Genomic DNA, 26,789 nt, shown 5'->3' with positions numbered 1-26,789 from the left:
TGCCATGGTGTAAGTAGTAGAAATGAATGCAGTGGCCTAACCACTTAGAAATAGATAGGCTTTCCTTGTGATCTTGCAGCACATGTCACTAGTAATTGCTCTGTCTTCCTAAAAGCTTTGGTTCTGTCCAAGTAGAATCTATCCTGTGTACGTCCAAAGAATGCAGAATTCTCTCTCCATTGTTCTGTGGGTTTGGATAAAAGGTAAGCAGATTGATGGCTTGGTTAAGAGCCACACTGGACACTACTTTAGGCATAAATGTTGGGTTTGTCCTCAGGGAGACCTTGTCTGGATGAAAAATGATAAAAGGTTCCTCAGCCATGAGCGCCTGTAGCCCTGAAACAGGTCTTGCAGAAGTAATTGCTAAGAGCAGAGCTGCTTTCCAAGATAAAAACTTCATATCGGCAGTAGCAGCTGGCTCAAAAGGAGGCAGGGTGAGCTTTTCCAAGACATAGTTGAGGTCCCATGCAGGTATTGGTAGTCTCCTTGGGGGCCTTAAATTATTGGCTCCTCTGAGGTACTGCCTTAATAAAGGTTTTGAAAAAAGTTGTGGCTCGGTATTGTAATGAGCCGAAATGGCAGAGGCATGAATTTTAATTAATGAAAAAGATAGGCCTTTGTCCAGCATCTCAGTTAAGTATTGCAAAATCTGAGGAATATGTGGTACCGCTGTATCAGTTCCTTATGCCTGGTTCCGGGCACAGAATCTCTTCCATTTTCCAGCATAAGATTTTCTAGTACAAGGACTTCTGGCTTCCAGAATGACATCCATCACAGCTTTACTGAGAGGGTTTTTTTTGTATGACTACATTATCAGCCATGCTGCCAAGTTTAATGTCCTGAGTTGGCTGTGCATGATCCGATTGTTTTGCTGGGACAGTAGTCTAGGTATTTGAGGTAAGGTCCAAGCTGGGTATAGAGATAAGTTCCTTAGTATTGGATAACAGTACTGGTGTGGCCGGTCTGGGGCAATCGGTATCATCTTTGGCTTCTCCTGTCTGACCTTTAGGAGCGCCTTGGGGAGGAGAGGCAGTGGAGGAAAGGCATATACTGATAGGGTGTCCACTTTCCATGCTTGTCTGTGAAAGTCCTTGTGCAGAATCATTTTAGTTGGTAATTGAGAGGGGAGGCAAATAGATCTATGTCCGGGCATCCCCATTTCCTTGTTATCATGCTGAAGACTTGTGGATCCAGCTTCTATTAGTGGGGATCCAGGAGGTTTCTGCTTAGTTCGTCTGCCAGAGTATTGTCCTTTCCCGACAAGAATTGTGCCTGCAGATGTACTTGGTAAGTCAAAGCGGTGTCCCACAAGGTCATGGTTAGTCTGCAAACGGGGTAAGAATGTGTGCCCCCCTGCTTGTTTATATACCACATGACCGTGGTGTTGTCTGTCTATCAGTAGTTGTCCCGGATAAATAAGGTCCTTGAAGGCTGTCAGGGCATTTTGAACTGCTAACATCTCTTTCTGATCGATATGTAGCTGCATTTGGTTTTGAGGACCATGTGCCCTGAATGCATCTTCCTGCCATGTGGGCTCCCCAGGCATAGTCTGATGCATCCATTGTTAGTGTCTGCCTGGCTGGAGGTAATATGAATGGCTGTCCCTTGTTCTAGTGACAAGCCTTTGCCCACCATCGAAACTCCTGTTGCAGGCAGAGAATGAGAGTAATGACCGTTTCCAGGCTGTGGCAATGTAGAGTCCAAACACTTTTTAGGTACCATTGAAGTTCCCTCATATGCAGTCTTGCATATGGAATTAGTAGGATACAGGATGCCATGAAGCCCAAAGCCTGCAGAATTTTTCTTGCAGATAACTGGGCATTTGTTGCCAAAATTTTGAAATAGGTAGTCAGTTGCCTTTGTTTGTCTGGCGTGAGATAAGCCATCTGGGCAGTTGTATTTAAGCTTGCACCCAGGAATGTTATCTCTTGTGAGGGTACTCGTTTTGATTTCTTTTTGTTGACTGTGTACCCTAGGCATGTTAGGAGTCTTTTCACAAATGCCAGGTGTTGAAAAAGAATGTCCTTGTTCTCTGTTTGAATGAGACAGTCGCCCAAGTAAGGATATATTTGTATTCCTCTATCTGCAGAATGCAATTACTGGTGCCAGGCACTTTGTAAAGACCCTGGGCGCAGTAGACAAGCCAAAAGGCAGTGCAGAGAATTGGTAATGCATTGATCCAGCCTTGAATCTTGGGTATCTTTTGCATGATTTTCTGATTGGAACATGCAGGTATGCCTCTTAGGTCTAAAGTCACAAGCCAGGCATTCTTGCCCTGCATGGGCAGAAGCTGCTGCAAAGTCAACATTTTGAATTTTGGAATATCCAGGAAAGTGTTCAGAATAGATAGGTCCAGTATCGGCCTCCAGGCCTGGTCCTTTCTGGGTACCAAGAACAGTCGAGTAAAATCCTTGTCCCTGCTCTTGTTCTGGTACTTGCTTGAATAGCCCCCACGTCCATGAGGGATGAGACAATTTTGTGCCTCTGCCCATTGATTTTTTGGCAGGTCTGGCCAGCTGTTTGCCTTTGGCAGAGTTTGGAAGTGGAACTTTTAGCCTTGTGACACTGTTTAGGACCCACTTGTCCTGGGTTATGATGTGCCAATGTTGAGCAAAAAGTGCTAATTTTCCCCATAAGGGTGCTGCCAGAAGATAAGTGCTTGGTGTAGGCAGGGGAAAGTCACTGGGACTGTTTTCTGTATGTTTGTGATCTATCTTCTCCAGTTTTGGAGGTAGAAGCACCCCATTGCTTGGGCCTATAAGAACCTTGCACCCCTTTGGGGTCTGTGACACAGGAAAGGACCAATTTTTTGTTGGCCAGTTTCTACTAAACCTAGGTGGTTGTACTTATAAAAAAATATTTGACAGTTTGCATAGATTTAGCTTTGTCCTCCATTTTCTTTAACACCTCTTCTGCCTTAACACCAAACAAAGTATCATGCTGTAAGGGTGCATCTAGTAATTTACCTTTAACATGATCAGGCAAGATTTTGTTCCATTATCAAAGCATGCCACCTGATTACTGAACCCGTAACTGCGGCCCTGCAGGAGACCTCCAAAGAATCAAAACCACATTGCAAAGTATGTCTTCCAACCTGTTCTGCTGCATACAATAAATCCTGCATTTCCTTCTTTTCTGCACATTCAGAATTTAAACAACATTTTCTGTTTAAGCAATCCCATGACATATTGTTGATACTTAAGCATATGAAATTGACAGTTTAAGGCCCTTATAGCCAAAGCTGCAGATGTGTAAAGCTTTTTTCCCCATCTATCCAGTGCCCTTGAATCTCTGTCAGAGGGGGATGGGTTTTTTGCAGTGGAAGCCTCAACTTCCTTTGGACCCTGTGAAACAGTTTCTTGGTCAGCAGCAGGGTTTTTAAAAAGAAATGTGTGAGAGTCAGGAACCCTGTAATATCTGTCAGGCTTAACAGGAGCTGGGGGTAAGGAGTCAGGGGTCAGACTAGACTCCGAAAACACAATCTACAATGTCTAACAGGTGGAATGGTTAGAGGCCTGTGCTGAGGCAGTAAAAGAAAATCCCTGAGCCTCTTTTTAGACTCTGAAAAATCTTGACTCTCCCAGTGGAAATGCTCCCTCATGGTATGCAAGGTTTCCCCAAAGGAAAAGTCCTCAGGAGGAGAAGCTGAAGGGATAGATTCTTCAGCATCTGAATCCTCATAAGGGGGAAGAGAATATTTCTGATCAGTAGAAATGGAAACCTGATCTGAAGATTCATAGTCAGTGTCTTGCCTAGGCCTCTTATCAGGAGGGGGATGGCAACCCCTAATCAAGGTAATCAAACCTTCGGCCATTTTGAGCATCTCTTTTTTGGGCATAGAGGCCTGTTTATGTGGCTCTTGAGTTGGTTTCCTTGCTTTAGAAGGTGCTTTAGTCTTTGCTTTTGAAGCTGAAGTCGTTTTGATGTAAAGATGTTTAGGTGTGAATACACCCTCAGAAGCCGGTACCTGCTCAGCGGCTCCGGACCCATCTGAGGGATTAGCGCCCGAAGCTCAAACACCTTGAGTATCCAGCGGCATGGCCGACTCAACGTGGGAGTCGGTAGCGGCCTGCGTCTCTAAAGTAGCGGGCGTCAGGGGCTGCGAAAGCGCCTCACTGAGAACCGGCGTCTGGCTTAGGAGTTCTCTATTCTTTTCTTTGTGTTTTTTTGTAAACTCCGGTAGTCGTATGGCTATCCGATGACATTTCAGGATAATTAAACCAGTGTGCAAAAAAGTTTAAAGCAAAATCATACAGACGCTTAATAGTGCATTGGTTAAATCTAGCACAAAACCGGCAACCAGTAACGTTGTGATCAGGGCCTAGGCAAGGAATACAGTAAGAATGAAAATCCTTATGAGGTACTTGCTTTCCACAAGAAATACAATTATTAACTTTTTCTGACATCGGTCTGGAGCAAAAAAAAAGTTTCCCCAACAGGGTACTTAGCTTTATTGAAGACTTTGGATCTGAAACTCAAACACAAAAATCTCAGGAGTCGGCCGACCAGCACTGTGAACTGCTTTTGCTTCGGGCACCGCGTGGGCAAGAAAGACTGAAGAAAATGGCACCGGCTGCTTTTTTTATACCTTGGACGACCTGACATCAGGGAAGGGGCGACAGCAGCCGACACAGGACCCAAGACTATGGAATTCAGGCCGGCTGAGGGCAACCTGCCAGCAGGATTACCCAAATGTAATGACTGCAACAGTGAAACACCAAGAACATCTAGGCGTTCTGTAAATACCCCTAGGGCAGTAGAGAGGTCAAAGGGCAAAGTAGAAAATTGTAAAAGGAAGAAAAAGAGAAATGTAAAACTTCCTGAAAAAGGCAGGAGATGATTATGAAGGGAAGCATCCTTCAGATCCAAAGGTATCAGTAAAGGCTGGGGTAGTAAGAGGAAACCAGGTCTAGTAAGCACTCAAAGAGGGGAACTTGAAAGTGTTGAGTAGGGGAAGAGATCCAGAATAGGTTTCTAAGTGCCCTCCCTTTTGAAAGATCAAGAACATCCTAGAAAAAAAAAAAATGAAAACTTTCCCACTTGGGTGGGGGAAACAGGTTGAATGGTTCCTTGGTTCACCAGGGAGCCTAGGACCTTTGGGCTATGAAGTTGCTCTACAGGTTGAGGAATCCCTGGAAAAAAAACGGGAGGGGGAAGACTTCCATACCATGAAGTAACCCTGACGGATGACAAAGAAACCAAGAGTCTGAAGTGATATGAAGCCAAACTGGAAGACAAAGGGAAAACAAAAGGGACAAAGGAACCTGGTCTAAAAAAATGGGGTGGCAGGAGGGGGGGGGGGGGTCAGCATTACAACTACACTTAGCATGGAGAGCCAGTTGAGAAGTAGAACCTAAAACAGATAAGGCAGAAGATTTGCCTTAAGAATCAGGGAGGTCAGAAATAAACTTGACAAGCCTGAGCAATCAAGGCCAGAACATACAGGATCATGTGGGTCTGGTAATTAATAGCCATAAAGGCCAAAGAAGCAGCAGTGTAAATCTTATCAATCCTTTCCATTGCTATATTATCCGTAAAAGAAGGCAAAAGCTTGGGTGAGGGCAAGGGACCTTACAAAATTTCAGGTTTCTTAGCAGCAGGAGGCTGAGAATCAGGAGACCTGGAAGCAGTAATGAGTGTCTAACAAGGCAGTCAAACACAAAGAACTGCAGATGGTTCAGGAGTATCCACATGAAGCAACTCATCTATGAATGTCACACACTTGATGGGATTCTTCTCATGCAAGCGATTATGTACCCAGAGGACAATTCCTCAAGAGGTGGCTCAGGGCTAAGACTCCTACTAATCTGAACCATAAACCTAGAGCGAAGGCATCTGAGTAGAATACGACAAAGGACCCCTCACAGACTGGATCCTCATCCAAGGAACACTGTTCCCTATGCCAATTAGAAGGGGCTGAGGTCCAAACAGGAGCAGGCATCGAAACCCCTTGAGGGGGCTTCACAGCCACCAAGGCAGAAAAACCCACCAAGGCAGAAAAACCCTGAGTAAACTTTAGGCATTCCCTTTGAGGATCCTTACGATGGACTGAAAACATGGTTAGTCTTGTCATTTCTTAGAAGGAATGTCAACCCTAACAAATACAGGCGGTCTGAGCCCTCTGACATTCACTAAGAGTACAGTACAGTTGTGTACACCTACAATAAATGTAGATGTTAGAGTGTATTCACTGTTGCAGTCATTACATTTGGGTAATCCTGCTGGCAGGTTTCCTCTACAAGCAAATACACCACATAGGTTGTATAAATCAAAGAAGGAAAGATAGGTTCCATCAGAAGAAAGGGGGATGGAAGGTGGGTAACCTGGACTGCAACACTGAAAGCACTCGAACATCTACATTTATGGTAAGTGTACACAACTGTACTATGTTCTTCATGTTTCACTGTTGCAGTCATTACATTTGGGTAGAGTCCCAAAGCTATGGTTGGGAGGCTGGAGATAAACAGCATTAGGAGCGGCTATGTGGCCCTGCAGAACTGCAATGGCAAAGCCTGCCCTGGACTTAGAGGAGAGTGGCAGATGATGGTGCTTTGTAAAGGTGTGCACTGAACTCAAGTAGCAGTCTCTAAAATGTCCTTGGTTGGTACTCCCCTGAGAAAGGCTGCTGAATTGGCTGCAGCTCTGGTTGAATGTGGCCTAATGTCCTTGAGCACTGGCTTCCAATAGTGCAAGTAGCAGAAACGAATGCAGTGGCCTATCCACTTTGAAATAGTCTGCTTTGAGATAGCCTTTCCTTGTGATCCTGCAGCATATGCCACTAGTAATTGCTCTGTCTTTCTGAAAACTTTGGTTCTGTCCAAGTAGAATCTAAGCTGTCTGTGTACGTCCAAAGAATGCAGAATTCTCTCCCCCTTGTTCTGTGGATTCGGATAAAAAGTTGGCAAATGGATAGTTTGGTTAAGAGCCACACTGGACACAACCTTAGGCATAAATGTTGGGTTTGTCCTCAGAGACCCTGTCTGGATAAAAAATGATAAAAGGTTCCACAGCCATGAGTGCCTGTAGCTCTGAAACTCGTCTTGCAAAAGTTATTGCTAGGAGCAGAGCTGTTTTCCAAGATAAAAACTTTATATCAGCAGTAGCAGCTGGCTCAAAAGGAAGCAAGGTGAGTTTTTCCAAGACATAGTTGAGGTTCCCATGCAGGCATTGGTGATCTCCTTGGAGGCCTTACATTTTTGGCTCCTCTGAGGTACTGCTTTTAATAAGGGATGAGAAAAGATTGGTGGCTCTGTATTGTAATGAGCCGAAATGGTAGAGGCATGAATTTTAATAGATGAAAAAGATAGGCCTTTGTCCAGCATCTCAGTTAAGTATTGCAAAATCTGAGGAATATGTGGCACAGCTGTATCAGTTCCTTGTGCCAGTTTCCAAGCACAGAATCTCTTCCATTTTCCAGCACAAGATTTTCTAGTACTAGGCCTTCTGACTTCCAAAATGACATCCATCACAGCTTTACCGAGAGGTTTGTTTTGTATGACTACATTATGCACCATGCTGCCAGGTTTAAAGTCCCGAGTTGGCTGTGCAGGATCTGATTGTTTTGCTGGGACAGTAGATGAGGTATTTGAGGTGAGGTCCAAGCTGGGCATTGAGACAAGTTCCTTAGTATTGGATACTAGTACTGGCAGGGCCAGTCTGGGGCAATCAGTATCATCGGTGGAGTCTCCTGTCTGACCTTTAGGTGTACCTTTGGGAGGAGAAGCAGTAGGGAAAAGGCATATACTGACAGATTTTTCCAGCTGAAAGATAGGGCGTCCACTTTCCATGCTTATCTGTGATAAATCCTTGTCAAGGATCTTTTTAGTTGGTAGTTGTGAGGGGGAGGTGAATAGATCTATGTCCGGGCATCCCTTTTCCTTGTCATCATGCTGAAGATTTGTGGATCCAGCTGCCACTTGTGGGGATCCATGAGGTTTCTGCTTAGTTCGTCTGCCAGAGTATTTTTCCTTCCTGGCAGGAATTGTGCCTGCAGATGTACTTGGTAAGTCAATGCTATGCCCCACAAAGTCACGGCTAGTCTGCAAATGGGGTAAGAATGTGTACCTCCCTGCTTGTTTATATACCACATGACCGTGGTGTTGTCTGTCCTTAGTAGTTGTCCCGGATGAAGTAGGTCCTTGAAGGCTGTCAGGGCATTTTGAACAGCTAGCATCTCTTTTTGATTGATATGTAGATGCATTTGTTTGAAGTCCACATGCCTTGAATGCATCTTCCTGCCATGTGGGCCCCCCAGGCATAATCTGATGCAACCGTTGTTAGTGTCTGCCTGGCTGGGGGTAATGTGAATGGCTGTCCCTTGTTTTGGTGACAAGCCTTTGCCCACCATCAAAACTCCTGTTGCAAGGCAGGGAATGAAGAGTAATCATAGTTTCCAGACTGTGGCAATGTTGAGTCCAAACACTTTTTAGGTACCATTAAAGTTTCCTCAAATGCAGTCTTGCATATGGAATTAGTAGGATGCAGGATGCCATGAAGCCCAAAGTCTGTAGAATTTTTCTTGCAGATAACTGGGCCTTTGTTGCCAAAATTTTGAAATAGTCAGTTGCCTTTGTTTGTCTGGCGTGCAATAAGCCATCTGGGCAGTTGTATTTAAGCTTGCACCGAGGAATATTATCTCTTGAGAGGGTACTAGTTTTGATTTCTTTTCGTTGACTGTATACCCCTAGGCATGTTAGAAGTCTTTTCACAAACGCCAGATGTTGTAGAAGAATGTCCTTGTTTTCTGCTTGAATTAGACAGTCATCCAAGTGTGGATATATTTGTATTCCTCTGTCTGCAGAATGCAATTACTGGTGCCAGGCACTTTGTAAAGACCCTGGGCGCAGTAGATAAGCCAAAGGGCAGTGCAGAGAATTGGTAATGCATTGATCCAGCCTTGAATCTGAGGTATCTTCGGCATATTTGTCTGATTGGGACATGCAGGTATGCCTCTTAGGTCTAAAGTCACAAGCCAAGCATTCTTGCCCAGCATGGGCAGAAGCTGCTGCAAAGTCAACATCTTGAATTTTGGTATATCCAGGAATGTGTTCAGAATAAATAGGTCCAGTATTGGCCTCCAGGCCTTGTCCTTTCTGGGTACCAAGAACAGTCTTGAGTAAAATCCTTGTCTCTGCTCTTGCTCTGGTACTTGTTGAATGGGCCCCATGTCCATGATGGATGAGACTTGTTTTTGTGCCTCTGCCCATTGATTTTTTTGGCAGATCTGGTCAGCCGTTTGCCTTTGGCAGGGTATGGAAATGGAACTTGCAGCCTTGTGACACGATATTTAGAACCCACTTGTCCTGGGTTATGATGCGCCAATTTTGAGAAAAAAGTGCTAATTTTCCCCCTAAGGCTGCTGCCAGGAGATAAATGCTTGGTGCAGGCAGGGGGAAGTCATTGAGATAGTTTCCTGTATGGTTGTGATTTGTCTTCAACTTTGGAGGTAGAAGCACCCCACTGCTTTGACCTGTATGAACCTTGCGCCTGGGATCTGCCTCTAGGGCGTCTGGATCTGCCCCTTTGAGGTCTGTCTGACACAGAAAAAGGACCAATTCTTTATTGGCCAGTGTCTACTAAACCTAGGTGGCTGTACTTGTAAAAAATCTGACAGTTTGTATAGATTTTGCTTTGTCCTCCATTTTCTTTAACACCTCTTCTGCCTTAACACCAAAGTATCATGCTGTAAAGGTGCATCTAATAATTTAACTTTGACATGATCAGGCAGATTTTATTCCTTTAACCAAGCATGCCTCCTAATTACAGAACCCGTAACTGCGGCCCTGCAGGAGACCTCCAAAGAATCAAAACCACATTGCAAAGTATGCTTTCCAACTTGTTCAGCTGCATGTAATAAATCCTGCATTTCCTTGTTTTCTGCACATTCAGAGTTTAAAAACATTTTCTGTTTAAGCAATGCCAAGACATGTTGCTGATATTTGGGCATATGAAACTGACAGTTTAAGGCCCTTATAGAAAAGGTAGCAGGTGTGTATACCTTTTCTCCCCATCTGTCCAGTGCCCTAGAATCCCTGTCAGAGGGGGTAGGGTTTTTTGCAGTGGAAGCCTCAACTTCCTTGGGACCCTGTGAAATAGTTTCTGGGTCTGCAGAATGGTTTTTAAAAAGGAATTTATGAGTCAGGAACCCTGTAATATCAGTCAGGCTTAACAGGAGCTGGAGGTAAGGAGTCAGGGGTAAGACTAGACTCCGAAAAAACATCTACAATATCCAACACAGGTGGAATGGCTAGGGGCCTGTGTTGAGTTAGTAAGAGGAAATCCCTGAGCCTCTTTTTTGATTCTGAAAAATCTTGGCTCTCCCAGTGGAAATGCTCCCTCATGGTATGCAAGGTTTCCCCACAATAATAGTCCTCAGGAGGAGAAGCTGAAGGAATAGATTCTTCAGCATCAGAATCCTCATGGGGGGGGGGGTATTTCTGATCAGAAGAAATAGAAACCTGATCTGAAGATTCTTAGTCTGTCTCTTGCCTAGGCCTCTTATCAGGAGGGGGATGGGAACCCCTGATCAAGGTAATCAAGTATTCGGCCATTTTGAGCATCTGTATTTTGGGTATGGAGGCCTGTCCATGTGGCTCTTGAGATTGTTTGTCTTTGAAGGTGCTTTAGTTTTTGCCTTAGAAGCTGAAGTCTGTTTAATGTATAGATGTTTAGGTCTGAATACACCCTCAGAAGCCAGTGCCTGCTCAGCGGCTCTGGACCCATCTGAGGGAATAGTGTCCGAGGCGCCAATACCTTGAGTTTCCAGCGGCATAGCAGACTCCACGTGAGAGTCGGTAGCGGCTTGCGACTCTAAAGTAGTGGCTGTCAGGGGCTGCGAAAGCGTCTCACTGAGAACCGGCGACTGGCTTAGGAGAAGCTTCGTCGTCGGTTTTGGGCTTCGGTTGCCTATCTTTTTGGTTTTTTGTGAACTCCGGTAGTCGGATGGCTGTCCGATGACATTTTGTAATTAAATCTGCGGCCAAAATAGTTTAATGCAAAATCTTACAGACGCTTAATAGTGCATTGGTTAAATCTAGCATAAAACCGACAACTTGAAACGTCGTGGTCAGGGCCTAGGCAAGGAATACAGTAAGAATGAAAGTCCTTATGAGGTATTTGCTTTCCACAAGAAATACAATTATTAACTTTTTCTGACATCAGTCTGGAGCAAGAAAAAAGTTTCCCCAACAGGGCACTTAACTTTAATAAAGACTTCAGATCTGAAACTCTAACACGAAAATCTCAGGAGTTGGCCGACCAGCACTTGCTAACTGCTTCTGCTTCAGGCACCGCGTGGCAAGAAAGACTAAAGAAAATGGTGTCAGCCGCATCTTTTATACCCCTGACGACCTGACGTCAGGGAAGGGGCGACAGCAGCTGACGCAGGACCCAGCACTTTGAAATTCAGGCCGACTGAGGGAACCTGCCAGCAGGATTACCCAAATGTAATAACTGCAACAGTGAAACACGAAGAACATCTGGAACGCTCTCCCTGACCAATATCTTCAGAATCCCTCTGGGACCCTCAGAGATAAATCAATCATGGTTCCCCCTTGATAACCAGAGCAGATACCTGCAAAGCCCCAGAGAAGCACAAGATAGATCCATGTTTACCTCCAACAGTGTCTTGGCACAGGAATCCAATGTAGATGCCGAATGGCATAAAGAGCTTTTACCCACTTCTAGGAGAGCATCCGGGGGGGGACTGGACAGCTAAAGAATATGGCAGACACATCCTGACTGCCATCTTACCCAACAGGAGTAATCTCTGGGTTAATGGAATCCTCCATGTTACCCTGGGCTAACTGTTTATAAGTTGTTGGTTTTCAAGATAAATGGCCAGGGAAGACAAAAGTACAGCCGTGTACACTTACCATAAATGCAGATGTTAAGAGTCTATTCACTGCTGCAGTCATCACAGTTGGGTTATCTGCCTGCAGGTAGCCCTCACTTGGCCCGAATACCAGAGTCTTGGGATTTCTGCTTCAGATGCTGTCGCTTCTTTCATGACATCAGGGGTATAAAACATGCAGCAGACACCATTACATCAGTTTTTCTTGCCCCAGATGTCAGGAGCCCCCAAAATAGGAAGCAATTACATGGTATGGAACACCCCCAGCAAAAAGCAAATACCAGGGATATAAGGTATGCCAAACAAAAAAGATAGAGGCAAGGAAAAGTCAGAGGGTTGGAGGGAGGGTAACCAGGACTGCAACAGCGAATACACTAACATCTACATTTACGGTAAGTGTACACAACTGTACTAGTTCTTCATGTTTCACTGTTGCAGTCATCACATTTGGGTTGATTCCCAAAGCTGAGGATGGGTAAAGGTAGTTAAGAAGCATTAGGGCTGGCAATCAGGCCCTGTAAGACTGCTGTGGCAAATCCAGCTCTGGATTTAGAAAAGACAGGAAAGTGGTAATGATTTGTGAAAGTGTGTACAGAGCTCCAGGATGTCCCTGGTACGGACTCTCCTGAGAAATGCTGTAGAGGTTGATATAGCTCCTAGTGGAATGGGTTCTGAACCCCTATGTGGTAGGTTTCCCATGGTTTGTAGCAGAAATGGATGCAGTGTACTTTCCATTTAGAAATGGTTTGCTTTGAAATGGCCTTACCCTCGGACCCTGCAGCAAAGCTGACTAGCAGCTCGTCAGATTTTCTGGAAGGCTTAGTCCTGTCCAGCTAGAACCTAAGCTGCCTGTGCACGTCCAGGGAGTGCAGGATCCTTTCCCCTTTATTCTGAGGATTAGGGAAAAAAGTTGGCAAATGAATGGATTGGTTTAAAGCCACACTAGATACCACCTTGGGCATAAATGATGGTTTTCCCTGAGGGAAAAGTACAGTTTTGTACCTACCATAAATGTAGATGTCCAAGAGGTATGCATCTGCAGTCCTAACAAATGGGTTGTCCTGCCTCAGGCAGCCCTTCGGTCGGCCGGATTCCAAAGTCTGGGTCTGGCCTCGGCTGATGTCGCACTTCACCCAACGTCATTGCTGCTGTCAATTGGGTATAAAGGCATCAGCCAACGCCATTTTCCTCAGTGTTTCTTGCCCCAGATGCCAGGTGCCCTCTAGGAAGGCTAAATTTGGATAAATGCAAATGATTCCAAACAGTAGAGAGCAAACACAAATAAACATGTATGTACATATATACAAACAAATACACCATAATAGATTCCCCCAGCTAGCTACAAGATGGGCAAATACCCTAGGAGTACCACAGAGGGGAAGGAGGGTGGGTAATCCTGACTGCAGATGCATACTTGGACATCTACATTTATGGTAGGTACAAAACTGTACTATGTCCTTCAAGGATGCATCTGCAGTCCTAACAAATGGGTAGAATACCATAGCCAAACTGGGGGAGGAGGCACTAAGAAGATTATGGTGTAGTTAAGATCCCTTGCAAAACAGCAGTGGCAAAGCCTGCTCGGGATCTGGAGTATAAAGGCAGATTATAATGCTTGGCAAATGTATGCACGGAGCTCCAAGTAGCAGCCTCTAAAATGTCTTTGGTAGCCACTCCTCGTAAGAAAGCTATAGTAGTGGCTGTGGCCCTTGTGGAGTGAGGTCTGATGTTTTCTGGAGTTGTCTTCCCATGAAAGGAGTAACAAAATCTAATGCAATTTCCTATCCATTTTGAGATTGTCTGTTTTGAAATTGCTTTTCCTTCCATTCCTGCTGCATATGCTACCAGAAGCTGGTCAGTTTTTCTATTGTTCTTGGTTCTGTCCAGGTAGTAGCGCAATTGCCTGTGTACATCCAAGGTGTGCAGTAGTCTTTCCCCCAGTTCTGTGGGTTGGGGAAGAATGTTGGTAGGTGGATTGCTTGGTTCAATGATACCCTGGAGACCACCTTTGGCATAAAAGTAGGGTTAGTTCTCAAGGACACTCTATCCTGATGGAAGATAAGGAAGGGCTGTACTGCCATTAATGCCTGTAATTCAGAAACCCTTCTTGCTGAAGTGATTGCAAGCAGGAAAGCAGTTTTCCAAGATAAGAACTGTAATTCTGCTGTTGCTGCTGGTTCAAAAGGGGGAAGTGTTAACTTTTCCAGCACAAAGTTCAGGTCCCATGTAGGCAGAGGTGGCTTCCTTGGAGGCTTTACATTTCTAATTCCTCTCAGAAACTGCCTGAGTAGAGGATGAGAGAAGACTGGAGGTTCCATGTTGTATTCTGCTGAAATTGCTGATGCATGAATCTTGATGGAGGAGTAAGACAGGCCATTGTGGAAAAGTTCTGCTAAATATTCCAGGATGTTAGCTATGTTTGCCAATGATACATTTTCTCCTTTTGCTGCACTCCAAATGAGGTATCTTTTCCATTTTGCTGAATAAGTCTTCCTTGTGGAGGGTCTGCGAGCCTCCAGGATAATGTCTTTAACCCTCTGAGATAAATCTGGGTTATTTTGTTTTATGTAAGATTCCAAGCAGCTAGCTGCAGTGTTTCAAGTTTGGATGCAGGATCTTGAAGTTGTTCTGTGTTAGCAGCAGAGGAACTAGAGGTAGAGGCCATGCGTGTGTCAGAGACATACTTCTCAGAAGCGGGTACCAATGCTGCCTCAGCCAGTCTGGAGCTATCAGTATGATCCTTGGGTGATCTTTCTTTGATCTTCAGTAGCACTTTGTGCATCAAAGGTAGAGGTGGGAATGCATATGCTGTTAGGTTTTCTCAACTGAAGGATAGGGAGTCCACCTTCCAAGCAAGTGGGTGGTATGTCCTTGTGCAGAATTTTCTCAATTGGTGGTTGTGTGGGGATGCAAACAGGTCTATTTCTGGTAGCCCCCATTTCTCTGTAATGGTTTTGAAGATGTCCGGATGCAGCATCCATTCGTGGGCATCCGTGGTAGTTCTGCTTAATGTGTCTGTTAATATATTTTCTTTTCCTGGCACAAATAAGGCCTGGAGCTGAATGTTGAGGTTCAGGGCCACATTCCACAGGTCCATTGCCATCCGGCATAGAGGATATGAATGTGTGCCTCCCTGCTTGTTGATATACCACATAAACTGTGGTGTTGTCTGTCCTTATCAGCAAATGACCCTGTTGAAGAAACTGTCTGAATGTCTGAATTGCCTGTTTCACTGCCAGCATCTCTTTTTGATTTATGTGTAGGTTCAGCTGGTCCTGTGCCCATAGGCATTGTATACACTAGTCTGCCATGTGTGCCCCCCAAACGAGGTCTGAGGCGTCCGTGGTGATAGTCTGGCTTGGGTGAGGGCTGTGGAAAGGCAGTCCTTTGTTCAACTGACAGGCCTGAGCCCACCACAGGAATTCTTGCTTCAGGCATGGAATTATTGGAATTTGGGTTTCTAGGCTGTGCTTGTGCTGAGACCATAAATTCCTTAGGTACCACTGCAACTTCCTCATATGCAGTCTGGCATGTGGGATCAGTATTATGCAGGATGCCATGTAACCCAGGGCTTGCATGATTTTCCTTGCTGTAAGCTGGTTTTGCCTTGTTAATGCCTTGAAATAGAGTGGTAGTTGTTTTTGCTTTTCTGCTGTGAGAAATGCCATTTGATTTAATGTGTCCAGTTCTGCACCCAAGAATGTAATCCTTTGGGATGGTACCAGCCTTGACTTTTTTATGTTGACCGTGTATCCCAAGGCCTGTAGTAAGTGAATAACCTTTTCCAAATCTTTTGTTAATTTGATCTTGTTGTCCGCTTGTATCAGGCAGTCGTCCAGGTATGGATAAATTTGAATTCCCTGAAGCCTGCAATGAGCAATTACTGATGCCAGGCATTTCGTGAATACTCTGGGCGCAGTAGATAAGCCAAAGGGCAATGCTGAGAATTGATAATGCTCTGATCCTGCAAGAAATCTGAGGTATCTTCTGCAATCTGGTCGAATAGGGACGTGCAGGTATGCCTCCTTGAGATCTAGAGTCACCAGCCAAGCCTCCTTGCCCAGCATGGGAAGAAGGTGCTGTAGGGTCAGCATTTTGAATTTTGGAACAATGAGATATGTGTTGAGAGCGGACAGGTCGAGAATAGGCCTCCATTGGTTTTCTTTTCTTGGCACCAGGAAAAGTCTGGAATAAAATCCTTGTCCTTGTTCCATAGCCGGTACCTTTTCTATAGCTCTCATCCTTAGTAAGTGGTTGATTTGTCCTAGAGCGTTTGTCTTTTGGCTTGGTGGTAGGTTTGGCATTCCTCTCTTCCTTGGTAGAGTATGGAAGTGAAACCTGTAACCTTTGTCTATTGTCTGTAAAATCCATTTGTCTCCTGTAATGTAATGCCAGTTTACTGAAAACAAGGCTAGCTTTCCTCCTAAGGGTGCATCCAGTTGTTCCCTGGAAGGCGGTATCAGAGCCAAGTCACTGCGACTGTCCTGTGGAAGTGGTAGTAGCTGTATCTGCGGCAGTACCTTCTCTGGTTGTTAGGCTGCCACTGACGTCCCCTGTAGGCACCCCTGGATTGACCTCTGCCTCTTGAGCGCCTATTTCTGCCTCTCTGTGCTCTGGTGTCTGGAAAGGACCAATTCTTCGAAGGCCAATTTCTACTAAACCTAGGAGGCTGGACCTGTAAGAAGTCCTTGACTGTTTGGACAGATTTTGCTTTTTCCTCCACCTTCTTTAACACTTGCTGTGCAGGGGAGCCAAACAAACTTGAGTTTCTCCATGGGAGCATCTAGGAGCTTTGACTTTACATGGTCTGGTAAGGATTGCTCTTTTAACCATGCATGCCTTCTGATCACTGTACCAGTCATAGCTGATCTAAAGGAAGCCTCCAGTGCATCATAGCCGCATTTTAAGGAATGATTACTGACCTGCTGAGTGTTATGTACCAAATCCTGAAGGGACTTACGGTCTATAGGTTCAGGAGAGGATAGTTTTTTTATTTAGCTGATCTAACAAAAATTCCTGATACTGAATCATGTGGAATTGACAGTTTAAAGCCCTAGCCGAAAGAGTAGCAGAAGTATAAACTTTTTTACCCCATCTCTCTAATGCTCTAGATTCTCTTTCAGAGGGGAGGGGGTTTTTGGCAGTAGCTACAGCTTTGGGGCCTTGAGAAATAGTTTCAGGATCTGCAATAGGAGCCTTATACAGGTGATAATGTGTGTCCGGGACCCTGTAGTATCTGTCGGGCTTAGCAGGGGCCGGAGGAAGAGAGTCAGGGGCAGTACAAGCATCATTGAATGCATCATCCACAACTGTTAGTACTGGAGGAATGGCTAAAGGCCTATGCTGTGGCAAATGTAAAAAGGTCCTTAGCCGTTTCCTAGAATCTGAAAAATCCTGGCCCTGCCATTGAAATTGTTCCCTCGTAGCATGCAAGGTTTCCCCAAAAGAAAATGCCTCAGGAGGAGAGGCAGAAGGAATGGAGTCTTCTGCGTCAGAATCCTCATATGGAGAATAAGGGCCTTCTGGAGGATTTGAGTTTTCTGAATCATCAGAGGAATAATCTGTAGAAACTGGTTCAGGGGGCTCTGCTCTAGGCCTCTTCTCTGGAGGGGGATGAGAGGCCCTGTCAGGGCGAGGTTGGGATCCCCTGATCAAAGAAATGAGATCCTCTGCCAGGCTGAGTATCTGGGAACTAGAGCTAGGCCTGTGTGAAGGGGTTTTAGAAGGCAAGGCCTTAGAAGATTTAGCTGCTTTAGCCCTAGAGAAAGCCTTGATAGACATGGATGCAGGGGGCCTAGCAGCTCCACGTGCAGGAGTAGATATGTCTAAAGGAATAGTATCTGATAAATCCTGGGTGCCTGCTACAGCAGGAGAAATTTCAGTAGCAGATTCAGCCATGCTGTGTGAGGCCTCGGCTGCAGGAGGAATGCTTTCGGCCGAAAGAAGAACCGAGGACTCTGTTTCAGCCGAAACCGAGACACTCGCGGTAGGCTTAACCGTGGTTTCGGCCGAAACCGCGGACCGCGAGTGTCGGTCCTTTTCCTTACGCTTTTTAGCCAATTGTGAAGTCGGAGTCTCCGACGGCATTTTGTAAGCAAAAGCGGGACCAAAAAACTCCTCCGCAAACTCCGACCGACGTCTAAGTGTCCGTCGGTTGAAGGAAGCACAGGCTAGACAAGCTGCTACGTCGTGGTCTGGGCCTAAGCAAGGAAGGCAGTAAGAGTGGAAATCCTTATGAGGTATTTGTTTCCCCCAAGTTAAACAATTATTTACTTTTTCTGACATCGGCTGAGGCAAGAAAGAGTCCCCAACGGGGTACTTAGCTTTTTAGAAGTCTTCGGTAGTAGAAATCTCTGGATCTGACCGACCGGCACTTGCAAACAGCTTCTGCTTCGGGCACCACGCGGCAAGAAAGACTGAGGAAAATGGCGTCGGCTGATGCCTTTATACCCAATTGACAGCAGCAATGACGTCGGGTGAAGTGCGACATCAGCCGAGGCCAGACCCAGACTTTGGAATCCGGCCGACCGAAGGGCTGCCTGAGGCAGGACAACCCATTTGTTAGGACTGCAGATGCATCCTTGAAGGACATCCCTGCCTGCATGGAAGATAATGAAGGGTTCCAAGGCCATAAGTGCCTGCAATTCAGACCCTCTTCTTGTTGAAGTGATGGCTAGAAGTAAATCTGTTTTCCATGAGAGGAATTTTAACTCTGCTGTAGCAGCAGGTTCAAAGGGCGGAAGTGTGAGCTTCTACAATACAATGTTAAGGTCCCAGGCTGGAGTGGGAAGCTCTCCTGGGGGTGGGGGGGGGCTTAAATTTCTGGCTCCTCTCAGGAACTGTTTGACCAGAGGCTGAGAGAAGAGGGGTGGCTCAGTATTGTAATGAGCTGAGATGCCAGAAGCATGAATCTTAATTTAAGAGAAGGCTAGGACTTTGTGGAGCATTTCTGTTAAGTAATCTGGTATATGAAGTAAACGGGGCACAGTTGTGTACATACCTAGAGATTGGCTCCAGGAAGAGTATCTTTTTCCACTTTTACGAATAGGATTTTCTAGTATTAGGCCTCCTTGCCTCAAGAATGACATCCAGCACCTGCCTACTGAGGGATGCTGGTGATGAGTTCAGGGGACAAGCCAAGCTGCTAGGTTCAGGGTCTGTAGCTGAGGATGCAAAATCTGGCCCTCCTGCTAGGACAGCAGGGAAGGGATCTGAGGCAGGTGCCATGGTGGCACTGTCAGACTGTGCAAAAGAGGGTACCAGTGCTGGTGTGGCCAGTCTGGTGCAATCAGGATTGTCCTTGGGTTGCCCTGTTTGATCTTTAGTAGAACCTTCGAAAGGAGGGGCAGAGGGTGAAAGGCATAGATTGACAGGCTTTCCCAGGTAAAGGACAGGGAATCCACTTTCCAAGCTGGGCTGTGCCGAGTTTTGGTGCAGTATTTGCTCAATTGATAGCTCTGAGGGGATGTAAAGAGGTCCACCTCTGGTGCCCCCCCACCTGTTCCTCAAAAGCTTCAATATTTTGGGTTCCAGTTTCCACTAGTGTAGGTCCATGAGATTTCTGCTCAAGTCAGCCAGTGAATTTAGTTTGCCTGGCAGGAATTGAGCTTGCAGGTGCAGTTGGTTGCTTAAGTCTGTGTTCCACAGAGCCATGGCTAATCTGCAGAGTTGGTAGGAATGGGTTTTCCCCTGCTTGTTTATGCACCACATAACTGTGGTGTTGTCTGTCTTTACCAATAGTTGTCCTGGAAGAATAAGGCCACTGAAGGCTGAGCATTCTGTACAGCTAACATTTCTTTTTGATTGATATGCAGGTGTATTTGCTTTGGGCTCCATTTGCTTTGAACTCATTGTCCTGCCATGTGAGCCCTCCATGCATAGTCTGATGAGTGTTAGGGTTTGGGCAGCAGGCCGTTGAGTGAAGGGGAGTCCCTTATTGTGGTAGCAGACCTCTGCTCACCAAAGGAACTCAGTCCTTGGGCAAGGAATGATAGGAATCATTGTTTCCAGGTCCTGAGAATGTTAACACTAGAGACTTTTTAAGTACCATTGAAGTTTCCTCATATGCAGTCTTGCAAATGGAATTAGTAGAATGCAACAGGCCATGAACCCAGTGCTTGCAGTATTTTTCTTGCAGATAGCTGGGTTTTGGTGGCCAGTAGATTGAAGTAGTTTGCCAAATAAATTTGTTTGTCTAGAGTGAGAAATGCCATCTGGGAAGTTGTGTTCAAGCTTGCTCCCAGGAATACAATCTGTTGGCTGGGCAACAGATGTGACTTCTTTTCGTTGATGGTGTACCCCCAATGAAGTTAGAAGTCTCTTTACAAATGTCAGGTGCTATAGTAGCAATTCCTGACTGTCTGCCCGAATCAGGCAATTGTCCAAGTATCAGTAAATTTGAGTCCTTCTCTGGCAGAAATATGCAATGGCTGGAGCTAAGCATTTTGTGAATACCCTGGGCGCAGCAGATAAGCCAAAGGGAAGTGCAGAGAAAGTACAGTTGTGGACACTTGCCATAAATGTAGATGTTAGAGTATTCACTGTTGTAGTCATTACATATGGGTTATCTGCTTGCAGGTTGCCCCCAGTCGGCCTGATTAACAGTCTTGGGTCGTGAGTCGGTCGCTGTCCCTTCTTCCATGACATCAGGTCGTCAGGGGTATAAAACATGCAGCAGACGCCATTACAGTTTTTCTTGCCCCAGATGTCAGGTGTCCCCCTAATAGGAAGCAATGAAACATAAAAACACAAAGATATACCTCCAACAAAAAAGCAAATACATCAAAAAGGCTTTTAAGCATAGCAAAGGAAAGTAGAGGTATAGCCAAAAGAAGTTAAGGGGCTGGAAGGAGGGTAACCAGGACTGCAACAGTGAATACACTCCAACATCTACGTTTATGGTTAAGTGTACACAACTGTATTATGTTCTTCATGTTTCACTGTTGCAGTCATTACATTTGGGTACATTCCCAAAGCTATGGTTGGGAGGAGGAATTTAGATAGCATTAGGGCCAGCTATAAGGTCCTGCAAGACTGCAGTGGCAAAGCCAGCTCTGGAGTTAGAGAAAATTGGCAAATGATAATGCTTGGTGAAAGTATGCACAGAACTCCAGGTAGCAGCTTCTAGGATGTCCATGGTAGGGACGACTCTGAGAAAGGCTGTAGAGGTAGATGCAGCCCTAGTGGAGTGAGGTCTGATCCCCTGCGCGATAGGTGTTCCATGATGCTTATAGCAGAAATGAATGCAATGGCTTATCCATTTAGAAATTATTTGCTTTGAAATAGCCTTCCCCTCTGCCCTGCAGCAAATGCCACCAGCAGTTCAGATTTCCTTTGAGGTTTAGTCCTGTCCAAGTAGAATCTAAGTTGTCTGTGCATATCTAAGGAATGCAGTATCCGTTCCCCTTTATTCTGTGGATTGGGAAAGAAGGTTGGCAAATGAATGCACTGATTAAGAGCCACACTGGATACCACCTTGGGCCAGAAGGATGGACTGGTTCTAAGGGACACCCTGTCCGCATGAAAGATGATGAAAGGCTCCACTGCCATAAAGGCCTGTAATTCAGATACCCTTCTAGCTGAAGTGATTGCTAAAAGGAAAGCTGTTTTCCAAGAAATAAATTTTAAGTCTGCAGTAGCAGCTGGTTTGAAAGGAGGTAGAGTGAGTTTCTCCAAGCCAAAGTTAAGGTCCCAGGCTGGAGTTGGAGCTCTCCTGGGTGGTCTCAAATTTCTGGCCCCTCTGAGGAAAGTACAGTTGTATACACTTACCATAAATGTAGATGTTAGAGTGCATTCACTTTTGCAGTCATTACATTTGGGCAATCTGCTGGCAGGTTGCCCTCAGTCGGCCTGATTAACAAAGTCTTGGGTCCTGCGCCAGTTGCTGTCTCCTTTTCCATGACGTCAGGTCATCAGGGGTATAAAACATGCAGCCGGCACCATTGCATCAGTTTTTCTTGCTGTCAGGTGCCCCCCAAATGGGGAGCAATATATATATATATATATATATATTTTTATTTATATATATATATATATATATATATATATATATATATATATATATATATATATTTTATTTATACATATATATATATATATATATATATATATATATATATATACATATATATAGATATATATATATATATATATATATAGATAGATACATACATACAAAAGAACACACACCAAAAAGGCTTTTAAGCATAGTAAAAGAAAGAAGAGGTATATAGTAAAAGAAAAACAGGGGGCTGGAGGGAGAGTAACCAGGACTGCAACAGTGAATACACTATCTACATTTATGGGAAGTGTGCACAACTGTACTATGTTCTTCGTGTTTCACTGTTGCAGTCATTACATTTGGGCAGAATCCCAAAGCTATGGATGGGAGGATGGAAATGTACAGCATTAGGAGCGGCTACACAGCCCTGCAGGACAGCAGTGGCAAAGCCTGTCCTGGATTTAGAAGAGAGGTAAATGGTAATGTTTTGTGAACGTATGAACTGAGCTCCAAGTAGCAGCTTCTAGAAAGTCTCTGGTAGGAACCCCTCTGAGAAAAGCTGCAGAAGTAGATGCAGCCCTGGTGGAATGGGATCTGATCCCCTTTGGGACAGGTTTACCATGGTGCATGTAGCAGAAACGAATACAATGGCTTATCCATTTTGAAATGGTCTGCTTTGAGATAGCCTTTCCCTCTGCCCCTGCAGCAAATGCCCCTCTGCCCCTGCAGCAAATGCCACCAGTAGTTGCTCAGACTTTCGTAGTGATTTTGTCCTGTTTAAGTAGAATCTTAGTGGTCTGTGTACATCCAATGAATTCAGAATCCGCTCCCCCTTGTTCTGCGGATTTGGGGAAAAAGTTGGCAGATGAATGGTCTGGTTAAGAGCCACAATGGATACCACCTTAGGCATAAAAGGAGGATTGGTTCTGAGGGCCACCCTGTCCGTATATAAAATAATGAAAGGCTCCACTGTCATGAGGGCCTGTAGTTCTGAAATCCTTCTAGTTGAAGTGACTGCTAAAAGAAAAGCGGTCTTCAAGAAAGAAATTTTATGTCTGCAGTGGCAGCTGGTTCAAAAGGAGGTAGGGTGAGTTTTTCCAGCACAAAACTGAGGTCCCATGCAGGAGTTGGAGCTCTCCTGGGAGGTCTCAAATTTTTGGACCCTCTGGGGTACTGCTTTAGCAGGGGATGAGAAAAGAGAGGAGGCTCTGCATTGTAATGAGCAGAGATGGCAGATGCATGGATTTTTATTGAAGAGAAAGTTAGGCCCTTGTGAAGCATTAAATATTGCAGAATCTGAGGAATATTGGGCATTGCTGTGTTTATTCCTTGTGCCTGGTTCCAGGCACAGAATCTCTTCCATTTATCAACATAAGATTTTCTAGTACTAGGCCTTTTAGCCTCCAAAATGACATCCATCACAGGTTTACTGAGGGATGTGACTGGTGAAATTAGTTGATTAGCCATGCTGCCAGAATCAGTGTTTGCAGCGTTGTGTGCAGAATTTGATAGTTCTGCTGAGACAACAGAGGAGGAGTTTGAGGCAAGTACCACGGAGGAAGGTGCGACATATTCCTTAGAAGTGGGTACCAATGTTGGTGAGGCCAGTCTGGAGCAATCAGAATAATTTTTGTTTTTTCCTGTCCGACTTAGTAAAACCTTGGAGAGCAGAGGGGGTAAAGACATAGACGGATAGGTTTTTCCTGCTGAAAAATAGAGCATCCTGCTGAAAAAGAGAGCATCCACTTTCCAAGCTTTTTTGTGATGAATTCTTGTGCAGAATTTGTCCAACTGGTAGTTTTGGGGTGAGGCAAAAAGATGTCTGGGCTCCCCCATTTTCGTGTAAACAGGCTGAAGATATGGGGATCCAGTTTCCATTCGTGTGGGTCCATTAGATTTCTGCTTAAAGTAGTCTGCCACAGTATTTTGCTTTCCTGGCAGGAATTGAGCTTGTAGATCTATTTGGTAAGCCAAGGCTGTGTTCCACACGGCCATGGCTAGTCTGCAAAGGGGGTAGGAGTGGGTACCCCCCTGCTTGTTTATGTACCACATAACTGTGGTGTTGTCCGTCTTTATCAGTAGTTGTCCTGGATGAAAAGTTATTGAAGGCGGTCAGAGCATTCTGTACAGCTAGCATTTCTTTCTGGTTGATATGTAGGTGCATCTGAGTTGGGCTCCTTTCGCCCTGAATGCATCTCCCTGCCAGATGGGCCCCCCAAGCATAGTCTGATGCGTCTGTAGTCAGGGTTTGGGTGGCAGGGGGTAGAGTGAATGACAGTCCCTTGTTTTGGTGACAGGCTTCTGCCCACCAAAGGAACTCCTGTTGCAGGCAAGGAATAATAGGAATCTTTGTTTCCAGGCTGTGACAATGTTGACTCCATAAGCTTTTTAGGTACCACTGAAGTTTCCTCATATGCAGTCTTGCATATGGAATTAGTAGAATGCAGGACGCCATGAACCCCAAAGCCTGCAGAATTTGTCTTGCAGATAGCCTACTTCAAAGAAGTGGCCACAAAAACCCAGCTATCAATTTAATTTGTTTGTCTGCCGTGAGGTAAGCCATCTGGGCAGTTGTATTCAAGCTTGCACCCAAGAGTGTAATTATTTGAGAGGGTACCAGTTGTGATTTCTTTTCATTTATGATGTACCCTAGGCATGTTAGAAGCCTTTTTACAAATGCCAGATGTTGTAGAAGAGAGTGTCCTTTGTCCTCTGCCTGAATTAACAATAGTCCAGATAAGGATAAATTTGAATGTTTATTTGTCTGCAAAATGCAATCACTGGTGCCAGGCGCTTTGTAAAGACCCTGGGTGCAGTAGATAAGTCAAAGGGCAGTGCAGAGAACTGGTAATGCAAATAGCCTGCTTTGAAGAGGAGGTATCTTCTGCAGGATTCCCCGATTGGGATATGCAGGCAAGCCTCTTAAGTCTAGAGTTACCAACCAGGCATTCTTGCCTAGCATAGTAGTAGAATTTTGGAATGTCCAGGAAAGTATTTAGAATAGATAAGTCCAGAATTGGACGCCATGATTGGTCTTTTCTGGGTACCAGGAAAAGTCTTGAATAAAAGCCTTGTCCTTTTTCCTTTTCTGGTAATGGCTGAATAGCCCGCATATCCAAGACGGACATGACTTGCTTCTGGGCCTCTGCCCACTGATTTGGAGGCAGATCTGGCCATCCGTTTGGAGTTGGCAACATGTGGAAATGAAACCTGTACCCCTGGGATGCTATAGTTAAGATCCACTTGTCCTGGGTAATTAGATGCCAATTTTGAGCATGAAGTGCTAGTTTTCCCCCCAACGGGGCTGCCAAAAGATAAATGTTTGAAAATGGCAGAGGAAAGTAATTGAGACTGTTTACCGTAGGGTGGTGCTTTGCTACTTCCTGATTTGGAGGTGGAAGCACCCCATTGTTTTGTCCTGTAAGATTCCTTGCGACTGAAACCTGGAGCCCTTGTGTCTGGTTTTGACCTGAGCGGCTCTGTTGGGTACTGGAAAGGACCAGTTCTTAGTAGGCCAGTGCCTACTGAACCTGGGTGTCTGTACTTGCAAGAAATCTTTTACAGTTTGCATAGATTTAGCTTAGTCTTCCATCTTTTTCAAAACTTCTTCTGCCTTATTACCAAAGCAGACTGTCCTGCTGTAAAGGAGCATCCAGCAATTTAGTTTTAACATGATCAGGCAGATTTTGCTCCTTGAGCCAAGCATGCCTCCTTATCACAGATCCAGTTACGGTGGCCCTGCAGGAGGGCTCCAAGGAATCAAAACTACATTGCAAAGTATGCCTTCCAACTTGTTCAGCTGAATGCAATAAATCATGCAACTCTAATTTTTCACACAATCAAAAATCATCATAATTTTCTGTTTCGGTAAGCCCATGACATGCTGTTGATATCTAAGTATATGAAATTGACAGTTTAAAGCCCTGACTGCCAGGATTGCAGACGTATAAAACCTTCTTACCCCCATCTATCCAGCGCCCTGGAGTCTCTATCAGAAGGGGGTAGGATTTTTAGCAGTAGAAGCCTTAACACCCTTGGGACCCTGAGAAATTGTTTCAGGGTCAGCAGTAGGATTTTTGAAAAGAAACTTGGGAGTCAGGAATCCTGTAATATCTGTCTGGCTTACTAGGAGCTGGAGGCAGGGAATCAGAAGCTATGCTAGATTCTGAGAAATGATCATCAACAATGTCTAAAACAGGAGGAATAGCCAAAGGCCTACGCTGAGGAAGAAGAAGAAAATCCCTAAGCCTCTTTTTGGATTCTGAAAAATCCTGACTCTCCCAATGAAAATGCTCCCTTAAGGTATGCAAAGTCTCTCCAAAAGAAAAATCCTCAGGAGGAGAAGCAGAAGGGATGGATTCTTCTGCATCAGAGTGCTCATAAGGGGGAACAGAAAATTCCTGATCAGAAGAGGAATCAGAAGAAATGGAAACCTGATCTGAAGATTCATAATCAGTGCCTTGCCTAGGCCTCTTAGCAGGAGGGGGCTGGGAACCCCTGATCAAGCTAATTAAATCCTCAGCCATTTTGATCATTTGTTTTTTAGGCATAGGGGCCTGAGCACGAGGCTCATGCATCGTTTTTTTAGACATAGAAGTTGGTTTTGGCCTTGTTTTCGATGAAAGCGTCGGTTTAATATACAAATCTTTAGGCCTGAAAACACCCTCAGAAGCCGGTGCCTGCTCAGCAGCTCCGGACCCATCCAAGGGAGAGACATCCACGGGTTCAATACTTGGAGAATCTCGTGGCATACCGGACTCCGAATGGGTCTCTGTAGAGGCCTGTGACTCAAAAGTACTGGGCATCAGGGGCTGAGAAAGCACCTCACTGAGTACCGGCGAACCGGCGACTGGCTTAGGAGAAGCTTCATCTGTTTTGGACCTAGACAGTCGTGTCTGTCTTTCTTTGCGTTTTTTTGTGAATTCCGGTAGTCCGATT

The 26,789-nt window shown here is 45.1% G+C and overlaps 1 protein-coding gene across 1 annotated transcript in view; it reads right to left on the bottom strand.

Annotated features, from left to right (window-relative positions):
- The window catches only part of CCT6A (chaperonin containing TCP1 subunit 6A), a 1,157,445-nt gene that overhangs the window by 883,332 nt on the left and 247,324 nt on the right, over window positions 1-26,789 (bottom strand). The window lies entirely within an intron of this gene.

This window comes from Protopterus annectens, chromosome 13.part0 (genome assembly GCF_019279795.1).
Source record: "Protopterus annectens isolate FY-2018-M chromosome 13.part0, PAN1.0, whole genome shotgun sequence".
Classification (NCBI taxonomy): domain Eukaryota; kingdom Metazoa; phylum Chordata; order Ceratodontiformes; family Protopteridae; genus Protopterus; species Protopterus annectens.
This window is presented reverse-complemented; position numbering and strand designations above follow the sequence as displayed.